Source organism: Nilaparvata lugens, chromosome 11 (assembly GCF_014356525.2).
Source record: "Nilaparvata lugens isolate BPH chromosome 11, ASM1435652v1, whole genome shotgun sequence".
In the NCBI taxonomy this organism is placed as follows: Eukaryota; Metazoa; Arthropoda; class Insecta; order Hemiptera; family Delphacidae; genus Nilaparvata; species Nilaparvata lugens.
Window position 1 is genome coordinate 37,884,054 of NC_052514.1, and position 8,590 is coordinate 37,892,643.

An 8,590-nucleotide genomic window follows, 5' to 3' on the forward strand; every position below is an offset into this window, starting at 1 on the left:
TCATTGGACTAGACATTTATTAGGGTCGCTACAATTGGCTAACTCGGAACTCGCTGACTCAATGTTAAATCTGCCATATGAATACAACCACAGTTAGCCAAATTCCAGTTAGCGAATTCCGCGTTCCCATTTATTATAGTGAGGTCCGCATTATAATGGCAGTGTTTGATTAGCAATGTTATTGCTATCCTTGTCTATCATTCAACAAAGCGGATAGCGCTATCTCTTTCTCGCTGTTGCCAGATCGTCTTTTAACAATGTAGAATTGATAATTGATTAACAAAGTATTATATTGAATGAAAATGACTAAGAAATTGTCAAAAAAACACTGATTTATTGATACTTAGAAAGACCGGTTTCGGTTATTACACCATTGTCAATCTCTGATAAACTAAAACTAAATACAAGAGCAGCAGACTTTATACTCTGTATAATTTGTATAATTCCTATAAGTATTTTTATAAAGTCTGCTGCTCTTGTATTTAGTTTTAGTTTATCAGAGATTGACAATGGTGTAATAACCGAAACCGGTCTTTCTAAGTATCAATGAATCAGTGGTTTTTTGACAATTTCTTAGTCTTTTTCATTCAATATGAATAATTACCACAATATCAACTTCTCAACAACACAAAAAGTATTATATATTAATTAAGAAAATACATTATGGAATTATCGAATAATATTATTTCTTTATTAATATATTTCTAGTTAATATCACATCAATAAACCTGTATCAGCTACCGTCTATAGAAGGCATTGGCTAGACAGAGGATCGGCAACGTTGTTCTCCTATCTTTCTTTCTCCACTGCCATTATGACATGTACCTCAATATAGAACTATCATTAATTCTCCGGCTGTTATTGTAGCCTCAACAGCCACAACCTGTTATTGTGCTCAAGCAAGAAGCTCATGAACAAACAAAAGCAAAATCAATAACAAAAAGCTACAAAGTGTAATTGAATTTATGATATTGTCAAATAATCTCAATAATTTATTAGAAGAGGTGACAAGCCATCAGAATCAGTTTCGAAAATTGTATTGTGTTCCCCAATTAGAATTTGAATAGAGGGGAAGAGTTCTCTCACAGTTATCAGTTATCAGTTATAGTTGATGGGAGTATTCAGACTCCTATGTATCCCAATATGAGAAGATATAGAGGCAAAGATGCAAGAGAAGAGATATCGGGACATTATCTCCTTTGAAATGAAAATCATAGGTACTCTCAAAATATGTTGGCAGTTGAAACTACATTGAGCTGGAAAGTTATGACGAAAGAAGTCAATTTGTACAATAATTATCAACCTTCTGTCATTATAAATGATAGGCATTTAATCAATTGAATTAATTGAAAAAAATACTCAATAAATAATATAAGAGAATAAAAGAAATTCCAGGAGAGAATATAGAGTTACCCACACTGGAATTGAATAGGGATGCAAATGGGATCCTCATTGATGAATAGATAATGATAAGGAACAAAAATTTGTTCCAAAATATAAAGGTGCGTACAGATTTACGCGATGCGAACATGAGCAATTCAATTTTAATCAGCTGATGCCAAGCTTTTTATATCTGTATCTTACCGTTTCTGTGAAAATACAGATATAATCAGCTGATTAAAAGTGAATTGTTCGCGGCGCGTATATCTGTACGTACCTTATGAAGCGGAGAAATATAGAATTCTATCCCAAAACCTGGATTATATTGGGATTGTTGTGAACAACAAAAAGATCACTGCTGATCTCTCATTGGTTAGCTTGTGATTGGTTGAATTCTCTGTATCTGAGCTCTCATTGGCTTACTATTCATTTTGTCAAAATTACTGCGTTGTCATTGGTTAGCTTGTGAATGGTTGAATTCTCTGTATCTGAGCTCTCATTGGCTTACTATTCATTTTGTCAAAATTACTGCGTTGTCATTGGTTAGCTTGTGAATGGTTGTATTCTCTGAATCTAAGCTCCCATTGGCTTAAATCTGAACAACAAAATAATTGGTTAGCTAATGATTGTGGATGTACTGTACCTGGAACCTTATTGCTTTTCTTTGGACTAACCTTCTTCATTTGGGAGTGATTAGTTCAACACCACCAAAATCTTATCTATTCCATCAATAGGATGGCCACTTTCATACTACTTGTCGAATGTAGGGCGACATTTTATCTGTGGAACTTCTGACGAAGTTTCCACTGAAGATGATGCCAAGTATGGTCTTGAAACTAGAATCTGGTTTTAAATAAACGTATTTTTGTGGATTTGACGACATTATTCCATTGTCACGGCACCCTGAATATCTTCAAATTAATTGAGAATCAGCTGTTTGTTCACAAATTGGATGGACAAAATTAAGATACAAGAGGTTAAGTTGTTTAATCGAAGTACCTGGAACAATGCAAGAGTTTAGTTTGAAGATTGTGTCACAAATTCAATTTTATATTTGGAAAACTGGAATCTGATTTGAAATAAATTTATTTTTGTGGATTTGACGACATCATTTCAATGTCATGGCACCCTGAATGTCTTCAATTTAATTGGGAATCAGCTGTTAGTTGACAAATTGGCTGGAAAAACTTAAAGACACAGAAAGTGAAGTTTAGTAGAAAAACCTGAATCAATGCAAGCGTTCAGCTCCAAGATTGTCTCACAAATTCAATTATATTTGGAAATTACTGAGATACCGCAGTCATACCGTATTCCCGGGCTGACAAATAGTTCTTGAATAGTGTAGCACTCATCGAAATTCCATCTAGCTGTTTACCCTGTAGTCAATATTTGCAGTAGCAGAAGTCTTTGGGGTGATTTACAGTATCTAATTTAGATTTTCGTTTAATAATAATCAATCATATTTTTAACTTGTAGTTCTGTGAACAGTAGACCTCAGCAGTTTTCTCATTCACAAGTACCTGATTGAAACTATAGACCTTAAGGAAATACAGCAATAGACTGGCTTCTCCACACATCTGTGTAATCACATGTCAGATGATTTATGATGAATAATTCTATAGTCTGATTTTCACTCTTATATTTGCGTATGAAGGAGGCTCCTTCTTCCTTTTATATTATCCTTGAAATGCAAAATTTCCAAAAAAACCTTGTATATACGTCGACACGCAATTAAAAAAGGAGCATAACTGTCAAAATTCATGAAAATCTATCACCGCGTTTCGCCGTAAATGCGCAACATATAAACATTCAAACATTTTAACATAAAGAGAAATGCCAAACCGTCGACTTGAATCTTGAACCTCAATTCGCTCGGTCACTTATAAATTGAGGAATTATTACTTACCGCATGTTGGTATTGGTCAATCTATACAATATCGTATAGAATTATTTATTTCATTAATAGATTTTTTTGTGATTGGATCGAGCTCTGCTACATAAAAGAATAATCCACTACTCTATGTAGGGAATTAGAGCTATCGTACCATGTAATTCACTTTGTTGTCATTCATTATCATGGATACATTTTACAAACTCTGAAGATGAAAGATGATAAAAATGATAAGTCTTACTGAACAAAAGCATAGATATAACCAGAACATAACTCATACTTTCCCATTATATCCGCTTACTACCAAAGTAAATAACCATAAATTCCCTATGCTGACTTTAATGGTAGTCTTATTGTCAAGTTCACATTATCTTAGCTTGTCCTGTTACCTAGATAGGTAACAGGTTACCTGGATAGCATTGGGGCATTATGTAAAAGGATAAGCGTCTATTTTTAGTCTTGGTTTATAAGATTTGATACCACTTCTGTTCAGTGAGACTAACTCGAAAATGTCAGCATTAGGTAAGTGGGAAGCATTGATGTAATTGCATTGAGAATGCTGACAGTGTTGAGTGAAACTCACCTGTGGATGACTGGTAAGATATGGGAACCTTGAAGAAAGAGAGAGAGAGTGACAATGTAATTGTTGGTGTACTGTTTGTAGGTTTGTACTTTCTCTGAAACTTATTTTAAGACTTGAGTTGAGGAGAGCTTTTTTCAGTTAGTCTACTGAGGACTATGAATGATAGAATTAAACTAATTATCTTATAGCTTGATCATTTTTGCACACGTAGACCATTCTATGATATATGTTTGAGTCAGGTAGATTCTTCAATTTCAAAGTTCAAAAAATTGAGTCAGGTAGATTCTTCTAATTCAAAGTTCAAAAAATTGAGTCAGGTAGATTCTTCAATTTCAAAGTTCAATACATAATTTACAGATTCCACAATTCGAAATTGATGAGGGATTGAGTTTATTCAAATGCTAATATTGATATGAAAGAATTTGGAATCTCGTTCAATAATTTATTCCTTATTTAATATAGTACTTATTCCTTCAGAATATTCCTTCAGAAAAAAATAATTCAACTAGAATACATGGCACTTCTCCACAAAGATAGGATTTGATTGAAATAATAGAGAATATTCAACAGTAATATTCATTTATTTATTGATTTAATCATTCAGAATTGCACAACTTACAGAAAAGTACCACAAGCTTATCAGCCCAAAACGGTTCCAATATAAGTTCCATTGATAAAATCATCCAGTTTGAGAAAAATTGAAATAATCCCTACTGTATTGGATTAGTTGTAGTAAAATCCAAGATTTTTTAAGAAATTTTTATCTTCTACTGAAAAACTTTTACAAAGAAAATAAAATATTGTGATAATATAAGATTATAATAGAAACTATCAATAAATATGAACGTGTGATATTCATTACTTTCATGATTAGTCACTTGTCATTCAACTTCTTTCAACTTGCATCAACTGCATTCAACTTGCATTAACTGCTTTCAACTTGCATCTTGCATAAACTGCATTTAACTTGCATCAACTGCATTCAACTTGCATCAACTGCTTTCAATTTGCATCAACTGCTTCCAACTTGCGTCAACTGCTTTCAACTAGCATCAACTACTTTCAACTCGCATCAACTGCTTTCAACTTGCATCAACTGCATTCAACTTGTATCAACAGCTTCCAACTTGCATCTTGCAACTTGAATCAACTGCATTCATCCACAATCAAAACTTGAAAATGATGTTAAAAAACGAATATACGACTACTGACCTTGAATAAACAAATGCACCAATCAACACGGTAGAAAAGATTAATATCACTCGTTAAAAATACACATGTAATCATTTGAATAATTTGAAAACATTTTACTTTCTATGTGGCCTAATCAATGAACAAGATTCAATTAAATAAGACCTGTACCATTGGTATCCATAATTCAACTTGGGATGGAGTTACCTGAGTCATTTTTTATTCCGTACAAGATGGGACCAATAGTATAAAAAAAGTTTTCTCGTTAATGAGTATGTCGACTTGGGTGTTGAGATCTATTCAGCAGATTTACTTTCTATTTTTCTTCTTCTTCTTCTTTTTCTTCTTCTATTTCTTCTACTTTTTCTTCTTCTTCTGCCTCTTCTAATATTATCTTTCCAAATTCAATTTTTTCTATTATCATTATTCTTCATTAATTAGTTACAATAATGTTCTTCCTCCTTCATCATATCGTAATATTTTTCAATTGCAATGAGGTTATACTTTTTTGTCTTAGTTTTATATTTTTCAATTACCTTCAACTGAGTTTACTTATTATTTTTCTTTTTTGTATATATTTGGAATAATAGGTATTTTCAATTTATTATTATTTTTATTTCGCATTGTATAATTATTGTAATGTAAAAATGCAATAGGTTTTTCAAGACCTAGCATGTGACGAATAAATCAATAAATCAGTCAATCTTCTTTTTCTTCTTCTTCTTCCTCTTATTTTTCTTCTTCTTCTTCTACTCCTCCTCCTCCTCCTCCTGCCCTCTTCTTCTTCTTCCTCTTCCTCTTCTTCTCCATCTTCCTCCAACTCTTATTCTCCTTGTTTCTCTCAACCTTTTCCTTCTCTCAAATCTACAGCATGCTCACTGCATCTTCTCCGTGCACCTTCATCTTTTTCTTCTTTTTCTTTTTCTTTTTCTTCTTCTTCGTCTTCTTCTTCTTATCCTTCTACATCTTCCTCGAGCTCTTATTCTCCTTATTCCTCTCAACCGTTTCCTTTACTTTCATCTACAGCATCTTCACTGGATCTTCTCCGTGCACCTTCTCCTTCTTTTTTTCTTCTTCCTTTTCCGTATATTTATTTCTTCACTTTATGGTATCACAGTAATAGGATTTTGTAAGCCCAAGAAACGATAATGTCCTTATGAATGTGATATGCTTGTCCATCCTTCAAAATCAACGTATGATTGTGTATGGATTACATAATAGAATGAGAGATAATATTCATGGGGATTGAAACAGAAATGTATATGATTGACAGCGTGAATACCTCTGCTTCTATTTCCGTTTTTATTGAATATTAAAAAATGATATTCCAAAGCTAAAATCATATTCCTCATGCCATTTAAGAGCTCAAATTTTCTACCTCAATCACACTCGAAATCAGAACTCTTTTCTTGTATCTATTTCAAATACGTCTTCCAAGCTAGATCGAATGAACTTTCAAGGAAAACCTTATCGCTGAACTGAAGTTTGGTCAAAGATTTTGGGTGATGAGCTAGAAAAGACATTTGTCAAAAGACGCTCGTTATCGACTTTTCGGAAGGATTTTGAACGTTGAAACGTTTAGAATGAATATTATATTGATCCATTCTATTCATTCTCTCCAGTTATTTGTAGAGTTCTTCAAACATCACCTTCTCATGCTCATTTTTCAATATATTTGAGGTATATTTAGGTATTTGATGTTGGCAGTGCCAAAAATAAAATTGATAATATTGTACTACTTACGTTCTACTGTCTATCTGTATTATATACTTTAAAAATCTTATAGTAACAGTTATGTATACTTAAGCAAAAAATTCGATTCAATTCAAAAATATCTGTTATACGAAGCTGAAATGCTAAAATAGAAACAGTTTTCCAGTGAAGTTCACAAAAAATTGGGAATGCAGACAAAACTAGAATGATAGGAAAAAGGAATCATTAGTAGTGGATACAATTTACAAAAATAGACCACAGAGTGGCACAAAGAACAACAGAATATCAAAACAGATTGAAATTTAAATTCTGCCTTCAGTCACACCTTAAACACCTTAAACTTCTACACTGAATAAAAAATATAATTATATCACCGTTCAACATTACAATAGTTATGGATAACGTTAGAAATAATTATAGTTTAGTAAACTTGTCAATCTATATAAATCTCATACTTGCCTATTATTTTGTAAACCATCAACACTCTCCTTATTGGTCAGAAATTTATCGAGACATAGTTTCAAATTCTGCCACTAGATGGTGACAGCTACTGGGTCATGTGTAACTGCTTAGATAGCAGGACAACAAGCTCCGCCTACTTTTACCTGATTGGTCGATTGATCGTCACTTAGTTAGGAAGACTGTTGGTAGATATCAGTAGTAACTGGGAGGTTAACAATTTTCCAGATTGCACAAATTGAAATTCAAGACTTCTCTTTTCTTGTTAGTTGAAAATTGATGAAATTTTCGAGTATCTTCCACTTTGAAAATAAAAGTGAACTAAAATATTGTCCTGAATGATGTTAGGGCTCACCAATCACCAATTTTTGATTCATAAAACGAGGTTCTATTAAGGGAATACTGTGGATCTCATGGGCACATCTGTGCTAGGGTCTAAGTTCACCTGATATTTATTCAACCCTCAAACATTATTATACAAATCAAATGAAATAAATCTTTATACACAGAATAATATACTTATGAAGTTATACAATTAGAATTTCCGTAGCCTCCAGTGTAGTACCTTTGCAAAAGATTTGGTGTTCAATTTTCACAGCAAACTCATAGTTTTGGCTGAGAATTCTCGCATTTGGAAAAACTTCAAATTTCCTATGAAAATTCCCTTTCCTGGATCGCCATTTGATTTGGGTTGAAATTTAGCTGTGTCTATACTCCCATCTTGGCGAGCTGAACAAAAAATCATCTATCGAATTTTCTGTGCGAAGCTGATTTGAATGTGTCAAAAAAATGGGGGGCTCTAGGGGCTCCAGGGGGATAAAATTTTCGTGATTTTGGAGGTTTTCCCATAGCCTCCAGTGTGTTCTCTAACTGATTTCGAGGTGGGGTTTTCGAGCGAACAAGCCGTATTGGCTGTGAATTTTTTGTCATTTGCAGCTTCAATATAATGAAGAATTGTCGGTATCCCCCACAAAGACACAGTGTGGGTATGAGGAATTAGTTCTGTTGTATTCTACATAATAATAACAGTTAAAATAACAAAACAGTTGAGTAATGTTTACAATTTGATATTGAGGATGTTCACAATAATATGGTGAAATAGTTTGACAATTACAGTCGCTTTATTCAAACACGCAATAAATCAGTGTCTGCTTCATTGCTTCTAAGGTAACTCTTCATCCTGATAATTCTCAACTATCCCAAAGTTATGTTTAGTTTAATTTTTGTCGCATAACGCTGTATGATCGAGCATAGCTCGCTCAGCATGTGACACGTCAGAATTTTATAATCTTACATCCAAAAAGAACAATATGGAATTTTATATCAAGCGAGCAATTTCTTCATATCTGTTTATATCTGGTTATTTATGTTTA